Raw genomic sequence first — 17,185 nt, 5'->3', positions numbered from 1 at the left:
TTGTGCAAATACCTCTGTTAGTAAACCTCATAGAACAACTGTAGAGGTCCACAAAACTAATGTTTCCTCCACAGGTTCAGTTCACAAAGAGTTCAGCTCCTGTCAAGGAGAAGACAAATCCAAGGATCCAAGCAGACAGTGTCCCTTAGACAAGAGCCACATTCCTTACTTAAGTGCAGAGCTTTCAGAGAAAAGTCTTTGGAAGAATGGAAGGCCTTCCTTAAGGAGAACCACATCTGCTTCAAATGCTGCTCTTCAACATCCCAGTTTGCCAGGGACTGTGAGGTTATTGCAAAGTGTGCCGAATGTGAAAGTACTGAACATAATTCAGTTCTATACCCTGGACCACCAGGAGAACCTCTGCCCCAAGTCCAAGAGCATAGCGGGGAGCTCAAGTACTCAGATACCAACACTCCATCAATTACTTCTAAGTGTACAGAAGTTTGTGGAAATCTCATAGGAGGCACGTCCTGCTCTGAAATTTTCCTAGTGAGAGTTTACCCAGCAGATGAAAAGGAAAAAGCCATCAAAGTATATGCGATTTTAGATGAGCAGAGTAACAGGTCATTAGCCAAGTCTGCCTTCTTTGATAGCTTTAATTTCAGAGGACCCAGTGCCCCCTACTCTTTAAAAACATGTGCTGGTATAGTAGAGACAGCTGGCAGGAGAGCAACAGGCTACGTAGTTAAGTCTATAGATGGCCAAATGTGTCTGCCCTTACCAACCATATTGGAATGTAACCAGATTCCTGACAATAGGTCAGAAATACCTACGCCTGAAGTGACATCACATCATCCTCATCTGAAGCGTATAGCGAGCCTGATTCCCTGCCTTTACTCAGAGGCTGAAATCATCTTGCTCCTTGGGAGAGATATTCCATGAGTTCACAAGATTAGGCAGCATATCAATGGCTCTCACAATGCTCCATATGCCCAGAGACTCGACCTTGGGTGGGTCATTGTGGGAGAGGACTGTTTAGGAGAAGCACATAAAATGACAATGGTTAACAACGTGCTTACCTGTACGCTCGAGAATGAACATCCATCTCTCCTTCATCCATGTGAAAATCACTACTTCTTTAAGGAATTGCCACACAGCACTTCAGCACTAAGTATCTTGGCAAGTCATGCCTACGATGATTGCATCCAGAATTGAGACCAAGATCACCTTGGGTGCAAGGTCTTCCGCAAGACAAAAGATTATAATCGTATAGCAATTTAATTTGAAGAAAGACAGTTTCTAGAGATAATGGAGAAAGGAATGTGCAGGACAAAACTAAGAGCTGGATTGCACCTCTACCCTTCAAACCCAAAAGACAACGCTTGCCTAACAAACACTTTGTCTCCCCCAGGTACAGCTTTTGTAGTAGACCAAAGATGAAAGACTATTTCGTAACCTTCATGGAGAAGATATGTAAGAACGGTCATGCAGAGTTAGCACGTACAATTCAAGACTCTGAAGACTACTGGCACCATGGTAAACACATCCACACAGCTCTTGAGCTAGAGCAGTCAAAGAATGTAATTATGTGAGCTGTACAGTGGGAAAACTATGCCAAAGAAATCGACTGTGTAACCAACCAAAGACCAATATAAAAGAAAGTGTCCTGAGGAAACTCGGAGCAGCAAGAGAATTACAACTCTTTTTCAACTTGGATATTAATGGAATAGAAAAATACCCAAGTGTACAAGGGTGTATTTGGACATTCAACCCACTGCATTCTTCATACATGGGAGGTGTATGGGATAGAATGATAGGTGTCGCAAAGGATAATCCTCGATTCAATCTTCTTGCAAGAAGGATCTGCAAGATTGACGGACAAAAGCTTGACAACTTTCATAGCCAAAGTATCAGCCATCTCAAACGCCAGACCGTTGACTCCAATTTCCAGTGATCCTGATGACCCAACTGTTCTCATCCCAGCCCTGCTGCTTACGCAGAAGATCGATCGCACTTTGGCTACAGAGTTGAGTGGCCAGATAAAGTCCTGATGCCTATTTTTTGGAGGGGCTTAGTAGATCATGTCAGGGATGTTTTGGCCACTATAGAGATACCAACTTCCCTGGAAGAGTTAATATCAGTGGCCACTCGCATAGATCTGCGGCATGCTGAGCATTATTTGGAGCGAGCTCATACTAAATCTAGGGTTCTCTTGGCTCCGAACTTTGCCAATCCCTTGTGTCCCCCAACTCAGGTTGACGACCCTGTAGAGCCCATGGACGTCTCTCAAGGGGAACCAGTCTCCTGCTCTGTACATCCGCAGCCAACTTGTTTTGCCTGTGGGCAAGTCAGTCACTTTTCCAATAAATGTCCAAAACGCCAGAAGGAATCACAACGTCAGGTGTCCTTGGGGAGAGGTTCACTAGTTCCTGTTAAGGTGTCACCCAAGTTGGCTTTTGGGGTTTTTTGACATTTGGGTCTGCTACTCTCACAACGCAGGCTTGCGTGGACTCCAGGGCTGAGGGCAATTTCATGTACGCTACCTTGGCAGAAAGCACGCTATCCCACTGGAAATGCTACCTAAGCCCATGTCTTTTCGGGTAGCTAATGGGTCTGTTTTGCCAACCCCAATTTCCCACTGGACAGTACCCCTTTCGTTCACTGTGTCTCCAAATCATGAGGAGATAATCTCTTTTCTGGTTAATCTGGAGGGAATGGATGAGCTACTTTTAGGGATACCGTGGCTGTGCCTCCATTCCCCCAGATTGATTGGGCAATGGGGAGCATGCTAAAATGGGGCATCTTTTGTGAGACTCTGTGCCTGAATGCAAGTTCTGTGTACAATCTAAAGCTTTAGTCGATCAGCAATAACACATCCATGCCTCCCTGCGTATGGCAGCTTCTAAGCATGGCACACATCGCTGAGGAGGGGATGGGTAATGTTAGGTGCCGGGATTCTCCCGCTGCACAGGATAGACCCCAAGCATTGTCTGTTGCCGCGGTCTCCCAATCAGGCTCTGCCGCTGGGATGACTGCTCAGCACAGATGCTGACCCAGCTAAGCCTATGGTGACTACTGGTTTACACATGCAGCGTTGTGCTCTGGAGACTAAGTCCAGATTTCACTCTAATGAACATGTCCATGATGTGGCGCCTTCTCATTTGTGCTCGGATTTCAGCTGCTCTGTTGAGGTGGCAGCTTCTGATTGGTCCATAGGTAAGGTCCTGTCTGTCTGGACTTGAGCTAAAGGTATAAAAGGCTCTCAATGGCACAGACTTGTGCATTAGTATCATGCTTATTTGGTGTGTGTGTGTCTGCGTGCGTGCGTGAGTGCATGTGTGCATGCATGTGTGTGTGACAGCTACCACCCTCCTGTGTGCACACGTGCTGCTAATAGCACTGCGAATGTGTTTCTAGACAGGCAGTGTAAGGTAGGAACTCCAGCATGAACTTAATGGCTGCATCGGGCATCCTCAGGCACCGGCTCAAAAGCTACTGTGTGTCAGGGCAGGTTCAATCACCAGCATAGTAGGGGGTGAGTTATAGGGACCCCACTAGCGTCAATCCCTCTATGCTCCTATGATGTTTAACAGGGCATGGCTTAGAGTGCTCTCTTATTCCACACTGCAATCCACTTAAATCCCGCAAACACGTCATAGTGTGGCGAGAGACTCACTGAATTGTGCACCCCTGGATATTGCACTGTAAGTGCTGCTGTAAGATACTGTAGATATTGACAGTGCAATCATTTGCTTTTGATTTGATTTTGCAGCGGCCAGGATCGTCCATCTGGGTAATCGGTACTCGGACGCGTCCGCTCTTCGCCAGTCCTTACATTGGCTGCCCATTCATTATAGGATCCAATTCAAAGTACTTGTTCTCACCCACAAAGCTCTCCACAGTGCGGCACCCCCTTACATCTCTTCTCTCATTTCTGTCTATCGGCCTAGCCGATCGCTGCACTCTGCAAACGACTTTCGACTAACCTCTGCACTAATCCGTACCTCCCACTCCCGACTCCAAGACTTCTCCCATGCTGCTCCTATCCTCTGGAATGCTCTACCCCAAGAAATCAGGACTATCCACAATTTGCATAGTTTTAGGCGCTCCCTCAAAACACACCTGTTCAGAGCAGCCTATCACATTCACTAATCAAAGTCATTCTCTGTGTAAGTGTGCGTGTGTAGCCCATTCACTATCTCCATCCATCCTTCACTCCCGCAAGATGGCTGGACCTTCATTGTAAATACACCATTGTAAATACACACCTGTACTCTGTATCTCCCTCACCTTATTGTAGATTGTAAGCTCTCACGAGCAGGGTCGTCTTATTTCATCTTATTTTGCTTTAATTATTGTATTGTTAGCGTTGTTACTTATGACTTGTGTTTTGAAACTGTTAAACTGTAAAGCGCTGTGGAATATGTTGGCGCTATATAAATAAAGATTATTATTATTATTATAGCCATCATCTCCTGAGAAAATGAAGAGTTAGTTTCTGAGCTGGCATGGATGACTGGGACCTGACATTGAATGCTCTAATAAGTTCAATATTGAGAAGGGTTGAAGGTCTTTAAAAAATACTAAGGAGTAATGGGAGCTTTGTGGTGTCCTTTGTGTATTTATTTTGTTTATTTTAAAAAAACTATTTGTTTGGTGAGATGTATTTGTACCTTATGCACCAAATTTATGATATATGAAACAAAGCAGCATATATTTGTGTTATAAGACATCAATTTTTAGATTGTGGTTAGCCAAACATTTAAAAAGAGTAAATTTTGGCACAAAAACATTTTCTAGGCACCTAGAATAATATTACACACAGAATTAATCTGAATTAGATCCTGAAGGTTCCCCAGAAAAAACACATTTGCAAAGCAAAGAGCAAGAATTGCAATACATTTTTGCATGTGTCAGGCAGATTGCATGATGACATTTGAGACATTCATAATTAGAAAGCCTTCTGTTCCCGCTTTCCATGGTGCAGGTGGTGCATCTCCTTCTTTTGGGAGGTGGTACAGGTGTTGGATTTTCAGTATCAATATCTGGGCGGAATCTTTTGAGCCTAACTTGAAGGCCAGAGGGGATACCGATGGTTTTCATACTTCTCCTGCGTAGCTCTCCAAGCATTAGTTCAAGGGCCAATTTTTTCAGGTACAATCATCTACGGAGTGGTTCAAGCTGGTTTTCAAGGTAAATGATTTGTGAATTTATACCACCCAAATTTAGCATAGCGAAAAATATGACCATTGGCCAGCGCTTGGTGTTTCTGCTGACGCTGAAAGTTGAGCACATCTGATCAGCTGTATCAACACCCCCTTTGGTTTCATTATAAAATGTAATACTCTCTGGTTTTTGTTGTGCTTCAGATTTAGGATCGATGGCATCATCATTATGAAGCGTTGAGAGAAGTACATTTTTTTATTCGCGTGGTACATAGGAAACCAAAACCTTTCCATCATGGAATGCAAACATACTGCTGTACTGTTTTCTCCCTGTCACAGTAACAAGCTGTGGTGGCAATTCTTTTTTATTTTTTCTTACAGTTCCGACATATGAAAGCTTCTGCGTTTTTAGATAATCAATAAGATCACAATTTGAAAACCATCAGCAGTTATATTGCGACCTGATCCAAATAAGGGCTCAGACATTCTTTTCACAACATCAGTGGGTTTGTTGCTGACACAGTAAGGACCATCTGGCTGTTTTCCAGCATAAATTTCAATGTTGTATGTGTAGGTCTTACTGGCATCAACAAGGGCATACATTTTTATTCCGTATTTGCTAGGTTTTGATGGTATGTATTGACGAAATGCGCATCTGCCACAAAAACCAGGGAGCATTTTGTCAATTGTGACATTTGCCCCAGGGCGATAGTTTATCTTACAGTTTTCCACAAATTTTTGGAATACATCGCAAATTGGAGCAAGCCGGTCATATGTTTTATGTTCGGTTCGGGTAGTTCTGTCGTCAAACCGAAGGCAACGAATTAGAATCTTGAATCTTTTTAGAGACATAACAAGGCTAAATTTTTCAATTCCATCACTTTCTATACCTCAAAGTTCCTCCAAACTTTGCCGATTTGCCCTATAAGCTCCTGCAAGGTATAATAATCCAAAAAATGCATGCAGTTCGATTTCATCCGTGGACTTCAGGATTATGTCACAGATGAACTTGTGCTTTATATTGTCTATATATTGATTAGTGTATATGACAATAGAGTCCAGAATGTCATCTGTGAAAAAAGTATTTCAGCATTCAGCCGCATTTTTTGCATTACGTGCTGTTCCCATAACTGCAGGAAGGTGAGTGATAATGTTATGAGGTTCCATATGTTTTTTTATGGGTGGATTCTTGTTCCATTTGGTTTTTTTTATCTTTTCCCATATAATAAGATTCTATATCTTCTTCCTCCTCATCACTGTCACCATCTTGCTCTGCTTCAGAATCTAGTTCACAGACTTCCACCTCATCATGAGAATCAATCTCACTTTCTTCAAAATTCTCATTCATTGTGGGGTCTGCATCATCATCATCATCTAACAGCATGTTTCCCACTTCCTCAACATGATGGAATTTTGAAAGATCATACATTTTCTTCTCCATTTCAGAAGATAATCTGAAACAAGAGAGAGAATATGCATTAGGGAACAATGTGCCTGAGAAGCACACTTTCATTTGTAAGAAAATCTGCCTTATTTATATGAAATATCCACAAACCTTTCTCTATCCATTCATAAAACAAGTTAAATAAACAATAGTAATGACTAAAAACATTACATACCAACCTTATAAAGTGAGATGTGTTCGGGACCAATGAGCCTGAGAAGCCAGCACAGCTATATCTTCCTTCCTGAAGCTCTCACACAGCAGCTAGAGCCAGGAGACTATCTAGAGTGAGGGGGTTTCCTGAAAATCTGTTGAGAAGGGAGAAATGAAAGTAGAAGAGCTGCGCCTGTCAGATCCATTGTTCCTGACGGAGGGTTAATAACCTTTACTTGATATCATTGGGGGCTATTTGGTGGGAGTTTTGAAATTTGTGTATATCAAAGTTATTACTTTTATGTTGAGTAAATGGGTTTGTTTTGCACCTGATAATGTGTAGTCTCTTTTATAACATCCCTATGAAGGTCTCTGATCACTTTTAGATCACTGAAATTAAGAAAATTAGATTTTCTAGGCATTTTTCTAGCCTTCGCTTGACAGGCACATTGTTCCATTACGAGTTAGTGCGAATATTGTTCCTGACGGAGGGTTAAAGTGGGTGATATGGTTTGGTTGTCGCCTAAGAATATTCCTATGAAGGTTGCATCTCCAAAATTAAGCCAAGATTTATTGGACCGTATAGGATTTTGGAGATTCTTAATCCTGTTTCTTTTCAATTGGCTCTTCCAGTTACGTTCAAAATCCATAACGTATTTCAAAAATCACTGTTGAAGAGGTTTGTTGAGCCAGTAGTTCCTGTGGTGGCACCTCCTGACCCTGTATTGGTTAAAGGAAATGTGGAATATGAGGTAGAGAAAATATTGGATTCTCGTTTGGTTAGACGGAGACTCCAGTATTTGGTCAAATGGAAGGCTTATGGCCAGGAGGATTATTCTTGGGTCTCTGCCTCTGATATTCATGCCAATAAATTGGTTCGTGCTTTTCACCGGACCCATCCTGATCAGCCTGGTGGCATGGATAAGGGTTCGGTGTCCCCTCCTCAAGGGGGGGTACTGTTATGAGCTCATTTTCTGCTCCACCAGTTGAGAGTTCTTCCGTTCTCTCTCTGGTGGTGACAGGAGGTAGTGAGGTTAGTTTAATTGGTAGTGATCTGCCACCTGGTGAGGAGGATAACAATTGGATCTCTGGAGTATCAGACTGGATATAAGACAGCCGACGCCCTATCCTGGTGCTGGTGATTCAGTCTGCTTCTCAGGTCTTGGACTCAGCTCTGTTCCAGTCTTCTCAAGTTAAGTTTGTTTTTGCTAATGTTCACACTTGCTCTTGTTGGTCAATTCAGTTTTTTGTGTGGTCAGCCAGCCCGGCTGGGCTGTGCTGAATTTCCACTTTTATTTATCTGTATTTGCCAATTTGCTTTTTTTGTCCCTTATTAGATTGGCCTCTTTTTGCTCTGTCACAGAATATTTCAGAGTGCTGATATAGTGGGAGAAGTCTAGTGACTTTAGGGTTAATTTTACTGTCAGATGTGTTGGACACTATTTTTGGTAGGGTTTTTGGCAGATTGCAGACAGTGTCTTTCCTTTCCTGTCCTTTCTAGTTAGTTTGACCCCATCGTTTGCTCAGCCTATTTTCCTGCCTTTGTATGTGTTTTCATCTTGTTTCGCCATCAATACATGTGAGGGGCTGTCTTTCCTTTGGGGTCTGCTCTGGGGCAGTTAGTTTTCCTCTTTTCCTGCTTTAGGCTTATTTAGCTCTCCGGGTGTGACGAGGCGTCTAGGACCAACGTAGGAACGCTCCACGACTGCTGCTAGCTGCATGGTTATAATCAGGGATCAGCAGTCTGCATAGTTACCAACCTCTCTGGTTTTCTGAGACTTAGCTTGTGTTGTTTTTTTTTCCTCGGCGACTCATTCATAACACAGATGTAACGGTGCTGAAGGTGTTAGCAGCGAATGAATGGAGGACACCAGGGCTTGTAGTATCAATGCTTTACTCACAGTTCATGGTACCCACTGGTGCCTGCCTCCGTGCCGTGTCCTCCAGGGTAGAGACTCAATCAACCTCCCGGGCAAGTCAGGGTTCTCCTCTCCAACACTCCGCCAACATGTGCCTTTTCTGAACGACTCCTCTATTGCGCCTTTTAGTGTGAAGAACTCCAGTACCGTAGTTCTCTGTAATTCCTCCTGTCAGATGTTCCTAGAACCTTACTTGTATGACAGACAGCTGTAGCCTCTATCGGGGACTCCCTTCTCAGAAGTCCTGGCTCTCTATCCAGTTGCTGTTGTGTCCCTAGTCTTTGATGGGAGTAGTGCATTTATAGCCAACTACTCCACCGGTGTCTGCTGCAGAACCATAAGTGTCCATACAAACTCGGGGACCGGGCCCCGGCCTTGCGCTGAGAACCTATAGGCAGGGTTCCTCTTTCAACCCACAACTTCTCTCTGTTCTAGTACTCCATTCCGCGCTGTTCCTTCTCTCTCTTATGGAAGCTTAGGTTGCAGGTCTACGTCTTTCTCCTTCTGTTCTCTTTCCCGTGCCAGCTGGCTCAGATCACTGAGGCAGCTGCAGCACTCTTTCTAAACTGAACTCAAAACTAACTTCAGAACTGAACTCCTCTTTCTCTGGGACTCACCCCAGACTGACCCACAATTCTCAACTTTCCCCCTCTTTTATACTAACTCCAACCACCTCCCAGCACATCTCGTGTTATGAAGCAGGGTTCCATGAAGGGTGCTCTGCTACCCCCAGCCTGAAGCTGCTATGTGGACCTACTGAACTATCCTGTGTGTGGGATGCAGATGTTGGAGTGTGGAAAGGAGTTCCCAACTTACCTAGTTAGTGGGGCACTACACCTTAGGAGAAGGTGCAGTACCTCTGTGGCGACTGAGCCTCAGGGGCGCCACAATTCTATTTCTCACCAGTCCTCTATACACATCTTTTACACCATCCAGAATCAGCCTGTTGCTTTGAGGTGTAAAATACACAGGGCCTGATTGTATACAACTGTCCTGAAGTCTGTAGAGAGATTCCATTTCTCCCCTGTCCTCTATAAACCTTTTTTACACCATCCAGAATCATCCTGTTATTTTGAGGTGTAAAATATACAGGGCCTGACAGAATACAACTGTGTCCTGAAGTCTGTAGAGAGATTCCATTTCTCCCCAGTCCTCTATACACCTTTTTTACACCATCCAGAATCAGCCTGTTACTTTGAGGTGTAAAATACACAGGGCCAGACAGAATACAACTGTGTCCTGAAGTCGGTAGAGAGATTCCATTTCCCCCGAGTCCTCTACAAACCTTTTTTACACCATCCAGAATCAGCCTATTACTTTGAGGTGTAAAATACACAGGGCCTGACAGAATACAACTGTGTCCTGAAGTCTGTAGAGAGATTCCATTTATCCCCAGTCCTTTATACACCTTTTTTACACCATCCAGAATCAGCCTGTTACTTTGAGGTGTAAAATACACAGGGCTTGACAGAATACAACTGTGTACTGAAGTCTGTAGAGAGATTCCATTTCTCCCCAGTCCTCTATACACCTCTTTTACACCATCCAGAATCAGCCTGTTACTTTGAGGTGTAAAATACACAGGGCCTGACAGAATACAACTGTGTCCTGAAGTCTGTAGAGAGATTCAAATACTCCCCACTACTATATACACTTTGTACCTTGTTTTACAGTACAATATAGTTGGTGGTATTTTGGGTACATTTTCCCCAAAAAATGAGGAAGTGTGGTGGAAGAGTCAGTGGAAGTGGGTGGGGGTTGGCAGCTGGTAATGATGGTGTTGGTGGTGGATCTGCTGGTAGTGGCAAAAGCAAAATAGCACCAAATGCAGGACATGTTGAGCCTACATCATCGTCTGGCTCCATAAGGCCTCGAAGGCTCCCTTTTCTGGGAGTAGGTAAACCACTTTTAAAGCCGGAGCTTCAGGAACAAGTTTTGGCTTACATTGCTGACTCAGCCTCCAGTTCTATCGCCTCCTCTTCTGAAGTTTTAAAAAATAAAAGCACTGAGTCGTCATTTGAGGCTCATGGTCATGAACCACACCTTTCCTTGTGTCCTTCACCCCAACGAAAATTGAAGGATGCGGCAGGCCACACTACAGATTACTCCATGGAGCTGTTTTCACATACCATGCCTGGGGTATCAAGTCAAATCGTGAATTACCCCGGCCAAGATGAATCTGACATGGAGTGCACTGATGCACAGTCACTGCTAGATTTATCTGCTGGTACATTCACTCAGAGCACTACATTGTCCTCGCAGTGTACTGAGCCAGAATCTGACCCTGATGAAACTCAGTTGTCCACTCCCGCATACTATACTACCATACACGGTGACACAGAGGAAGGTGCACATGACATTGAAGAGGAGGTGATGGATAACCCAGTTGTTGACCCAGATTAGCATCCATAGGGGGAAGAGGGTGCCGCTGCCAAAGCTCAGAAGAGGAGGAGGAGCATCCGCAGCAGGCATCGACATCGCAACATCTGTTATCTGGCAGGCCCGGAGCAGTCCAAAAATGGGTTACAAAAACCAAAAGTGTTGCAGGACAGCTTGGCCAGACGGTCAAAATAGCACAGCGTACAAGGCCTCAAAATGTCTTCCATAGTAGGAAGAGTGCAGCGTGGCACTTTTTGAACAAAATCCTAATGATCAGGCAAAGGTTATCTGTAAGAAGTGCGCAAAGACCTTTAGCCGAGGGAAAAATCTGAGAAATTTGAATACCAGTTGCATGCTTAGACATTTAAACACCATGCACTTGCAAGCGTGGATGGACTACCAAACCTCACGTACCACATGTGCACATGCTCCCAAAGAAGGTAGTCATCAACGCTACATTGTTTCCCCCACTGTAAGCCCACCGGTTAGCACACCACCAGCAGCAAATGTTGAGGTGTCGTCGCAAGACCAAAGCAGTCAGGGAATCACAATGTTATATCAACGAAAGACTGAATCTAGGCCATCAAAAAGAACACCAACTCCATCAACATCATCAACCCTCTCTCAGTCCGCCATGTTCACTGCTAGTTCCACCATATGCAGCTCTCAAGTCCAGCTCACCCTACCAGAGACTATGAGTAGGACAAGAATGTACTCATCCTCTCATCCGCGTACACTGGGTTTGAACGCCCACATTGCCAAACTAATTTCCGCGAACTCATGGCCTACGCAGTAACACGCTATGACCTACCCAATGGCCACTTGTTTTCTCGCAAAGCCATCCCAGCCCTCCACCTTCATGTGAAAGACCGCATTGTCCATGCACTCAAGCAATCAGTGAGTGGAAAGGTGCACCTCACAGCTGATGCATGGTCCAGTAGGCATGGCCAGGGCCGTTACGTGTCCATCACTGCGCACTGGGTTAATGTGGTGGATGCAGGGTCCACAGGGGACAGCGGTGGTGGGACAGTGCTGCCTAGCCCACGGTATAGGAAACAGTTGGCTGTAGGCATTCGACCCTCCTCCTCCTCCTCCAGAAGCGAAAGCTTGTCCACAGAGCGCAGTCGCACGAGCACTCCATTAGCAGCTGCCAGTGTTGCACACGAGGTGTCCCACTATCGATCAGCTAGTGGAAAGCGTCAGCAGGCTGTGTTGCAGATGATGTGTTTGGGCAACAGACACACTGCAGAGGTACTGGCCGACTCCTTTCAGCAACAAACTGAGTCATGGCTGGGCAGTCTACATCTTGAGGCAGGCAAGGTAGTTAGTGATAACGGCCGGAATTTTGTGGCAGCCATAGCCCTTTCAAAGCTCACACACATACCTTGCCTGGCTCTCACAATGAACCTGGTGGTGCAGTAATCCTCAATAATTATCCGGAGTTAACAGGCCTGCTCCATAAGGTTTGAAGACTGTGCTCACACATCCGACGGTTGCCGGTACACTACAGTCGTATGCAGAAGCTGCAGCGATTGCACCACCTTCCCAAGCACCGCCTAATTATCGACATTGCAACAAGATGGAACTCTACCCTGCACATGGTTGAGCGGCTGTGCGAACAGAGGCAGGCCGTAATGCAATTGTGGGAGGATACACGGGCAGGCACTTTGAGGGCAGACATGGAGTTGACACGTGTGCAGTGTTTGAAGCTGAAAGACCTCTGTAAAGTCCTTCAGTGTTTTGAGGAATGCACACAGCTGGTAAGTGCAGACGATGCCATCATAAGCATGAGCATCCCACTTATGCGTCTGCTCATGCAAACTTTGACGCACATTAAGTAGCAGGCATCTGCAGCCGAGGAGGAAGAGAAGGAGGGAAGCCTTGATGACAGTGAGCCATTGTCTGGTCAGGGAAGTCTCGTGGACGAGGTGGAGGAAGAAGAGGAGGAGGAGTATGATGATGGGGATGTGTTATGAATGAGTCACAGTAGGAGGCAAAAACAGAAATACTAGCTAAGTCCAGAAAACCAGAGAAGTTGGCAGCTATCGGATTGCAGACCCCTGAACCTAACAACAACTAGCAGTAGCCGTGGGGGGTTCCTACGGTGCCCTAGACCCCTCGATCACAGCCGGAGAATTACATAGCCTAAAGACAGAAAGGGAAATCTAAACTGCCAAAGCAATAGGCAGCCCCCAACATATAATGACGCTGAAGCAAGATGAAAAAAACACTCACACAGAAAGATAGGCTGAGCAAATGATGGGGCCCAAGCTAACTAAATAGGACAGAATAGAAAAGCTGCTGTCTACAATCCGCCAAAACCCTCTCAAAAACAAGAGCCAACAGACTGATAGGGAAAAAAGCCCTGAAGACGCTAGGCTTCAAAAAGACTATATCAGTACTCAGGCATTTTCTGAAGACAGAGCAAAAAGGAATTCAGCTCACCCAGCAGGGGAAGGCAGATTTCCAGAAAAACAAAGCAAAACAAAACCAAAACACAAATGCAAAAAACAGAGCAGAAAACTTAGCTTTTGAGGAGCAGGAATCAGACTGGTCTCCTAGAATCCCTCAGAGAAATCACCCACAAGGTAGAAGGATGTCGGCTGCCTTATATCCAGTCAGCAATTCCAGTCACCCAGTCATCATCATTCTGCTCAGGTGCTTTGTAATCAGCCTCACTACCTTCCTTCACCAGAAGAGGGAGTTCATCCGACCTCAATGGTGAAGGGGAAAATGAACTCACAACAGGGATGATTATTTAGGGAAGGAGGATGCTTCTCATGGGGCTAGAGAAAATGTTGACGTGGCAAGGTCTGGTACAGGGTTTCTGCGTGACTGGAGGGATGTGGATTTGCCAGAAAGTGCTCCTCCACCCAGCACTCGCAGTGCATCATTGACACCGGGAGCATTGGCCCACATGTCAGATTATGCCTTGCAGATCCTAAAAAGGGACCCCCGCATTGCCAAGATGATGAACGATGACGACTACTGGTTGGCCAGCATCCTGGATCTACGCTATAAAGGCAAATTCCATAACATAATGCCACAGGAGAACCTTGACCTAATATTGACTAACAAACAAGTAACTCTGGTAATCCGGTTGGTTGAGGCATTCCCAGCACACAGCAGCGGTGATGGTTCTCACACGAGCCGTAGGGGCCGGGGGCAGCTTGGAAGAGGTGTTCGTGGTGCACACAGCAGAAGTGGCATTGGATATATACCTGTAATCCGGTGATATGTTACCCTTTATCAACTTTCTACAATGTTGTCAAATCCATACTGGGCCTGAGAACGGCTGCCGAGCTGTTAAGCAAGCTACAGCACCTGTGGTTTGGACATATAATTTTTTCATTTTTTCAGGAATGCCGGTTAGGCCTAATTCCATAATTGCGGTTGACCTGCACTTACTGGGAAATCATTGTTCGCGGGGAATATTTGGAATTCCAGATCCCCCTCACTAACGGTGTTCAGCGGGTTATCAGCACCTGTAGGCAACAAAAGCTGGTCCTTTCAGTGTAGCGCGCATTCAGCCCCGGACGTGTAAGGGCATGATAGACCTGTTATTGCTCAATCCCACGTGCCAGAGCCTCACGTATCCCTCTAGTAAGCTTGATGCGTACCGCGTGGGCATGCCGGAGTCTCGGTCATTAACGGAATAAAGCTCTGAGAAATCGCTAGCACAACTACAAACGGACATAACACACCACACACAGAATCGACAAAGCTTGCAATCTGTCCATCTTTTCTGTAGCTTGTATGGTTGTGGTTTCCCTGGTGGAATCCAATTAAGCCTCAGGTGCCACTCCTCGTGGTGCCCTTTTGGACATTCCTTTAAGGTTCAGCTTTGCAATCATACTGCCCCGGAAACCAAACACTTTGCCTTCATGCACGCTGTGTGGAGGTTCGTGGGAATAACGCCGCCCCATCGGCAGTTGGCATAATTTATTGGTGGGAAGTCCGACGGTATATGATCGTGTTCGATTTCAGAATTTTTTTTTTTTGGTTTGTATTTTACATTTTTATTCCAGCCTTTCAGGACTTCATAAGGGCATGACAAGCCTATATCTGTGTCCACTCCACCTCCTCCTTTTACTCCTCCACCTCTTTTCTAAATGTAGTTGCCCTTTTCCATATGTTATTTTTGTCTTCTGAGTAGTGTTGAGCGATACCGTTCGATACCCAAAAAAATCGTATCGGATGGTATCGCCCGATACGAAAAAAATATCGGGTATCGCCGATTCCGATACCGGAAGTCCCATTCAAGTCAATGGGACTTCCGGTATCGGAATTAAAAAAAGGCCTTTATTTCCTTGTTGGCTAATTCTACATAATTGAAAACAAATAAGAATCATGTAGAATGTATTGTGGGAAGTGGAGGAGACATTAAAAGCATAGTGGTTTATTCAAATCACATGGCATAGCATTAATTCCAATTTTTTTTTTCAAGACATTCGGAGTTAAAAAGATATTGACTATGTTAACTTTTTTATATTTAGTCAGATATGTATGTTTCGCAACTTCCATGCTCTTCACCTTCTTTTGTACTTCTCCCACACTTTCTCCTTCATGATCCGCAGCAGTAGCATTTTTTTCATCAACTTTTTCTTCACCTTATTCATCTTCCTCTTCTTCACCTTCTTCCCATTAATTTTTTTTTTCCATTCTTCATATTCTTCTTATTCAGCTATTATTAATTTTCATATGCTATTTCTTCATCTTCTTCCTATTCTTCTTTTTCTTCATTTTCTTATGGTGACAGGCATTCCTGTAGTACTTATCTATAAAAGTTAGAAGATTACACCTTACGTTCTGCCTGTCACAAAAGATTTACAACAGGATTTGTCCGCGTTCAGTTTGGCCTGCAGCAGCAGGCATTTTCCAGGGGCACCACTAGGAGGAACGGACTCACCCCCATTTACTGCTTAGTCTTCTTCTGCTTATAATTTTGATTTCTTCTATGATGATTTTTAGTCTTATGCTTAATGTTCTTCTGCTTTCTGTTCTTCTGCTTTTGCTTCTTCTGCTTCTTGTTCTTCTGTCTTTTGTTCTGTATCTTGGTGGTTGTCTTCATGTTCTTTGTCCTCTTGGTCTTATTGTTTATGGTCATATTTCTGGTCTTCTTTGGTGTGGTCTTCAGGGTCGCCATCATCAGGGTCATCGTCATGGAGATCAATAAGGATTACCAAAGACAATTTCAAAAAGCTTGATCTTGGAAATGTAGCAGAAGGTACAAGAAGGCTGAGAAACTGGCGAGAACCAGCAGACAGTGCTGGCACCCGGATGGGTAGCAGAAGGAACAAGAGCCAATGGCACTACCGAGGACCAACTGACGGTGCTGGACCACGGTTACTAAGCAGAAGGTACCTGTGCTAAAAAGCACTACCAAGGACCAGCTGACGGTGCTGGACCTCGGATACCGAGATGGAGGCACCTAGGCCAAAGGCTGTGGCGAGAACCAGCAGACAGTGCTGGCACCCGGACGGGTAGCAGAAGGAACAAGAGCCAATGGCACTACCGAGGACCAACTGACGGTGCTGGACCACGGTTACTAAGCAGAAGGTACCTGTGCTAAAAAGCACTACCAAGGACCAGCTGACAGTGCTGGACTTCGGATACCGAGATGGAGGCACCTAGGCCAAAGGCTCTGGCGAGAACCAGCAGACAGTGCTGGAACCCTGGTGGGTAGCAGAAGGTACCCATTGAAAGCAAAGTAGCCAGGCCGCAAGCCGGCCGCAGTTACCGAAACCCACAGTCCTACAGGGGGTCCATGTCCCATTGGCACTACGGATCCAGCCTTCAGTGCCAGTTCCCGCAGCCCACATAGGAGTCACCTAAACTGCAGGCACCGTAGAGTCGGCTAACCCGGCCGCAAGATGACAGGACAACGGATTGGTGGCATAGTGACCTTGACACTACCCGGAAACAGCAGGCGTGCTGGAACCAGGCTGGGCAACAGGGAGTCCCCGTGCCAAAGACACTGCCGAGAAGCAGGTGACGGTGCTGGAACCCAGATGGGTAGCAAAAGCTACAAGAGCCAATGGCACTACCGAGGAACAGCTGACGGTGCTGGACCACGGTTACTAGGCAGGAGGTACCTGTGCTAGAAAGCACTACCAAGGACCAGCTGACGGTGCTGGACCTCTGATACCGAGATGGAGGCACCTAGGCCAAAGGCACTGGCGAGA

Source organism: Dendrobates tinctorius, unplaced genomic scaffold, assembly GCF_039654945.1.
Source record: "Dendrobates tinctorius isolate UK_male_01 unplaced genomic scaffold, ASM3965494v1 ptg000246l, whole genome shotgun sequence".
Taxonomy (NCBI): Eukaryota; Metazoa; Chordata; class Amphibia; order Anura; family Dendrobatidae; genus Dendrobates; species Dendrobates tinctorius.
Note: the sequence above shows the minus strand (reverse complement) of the source record.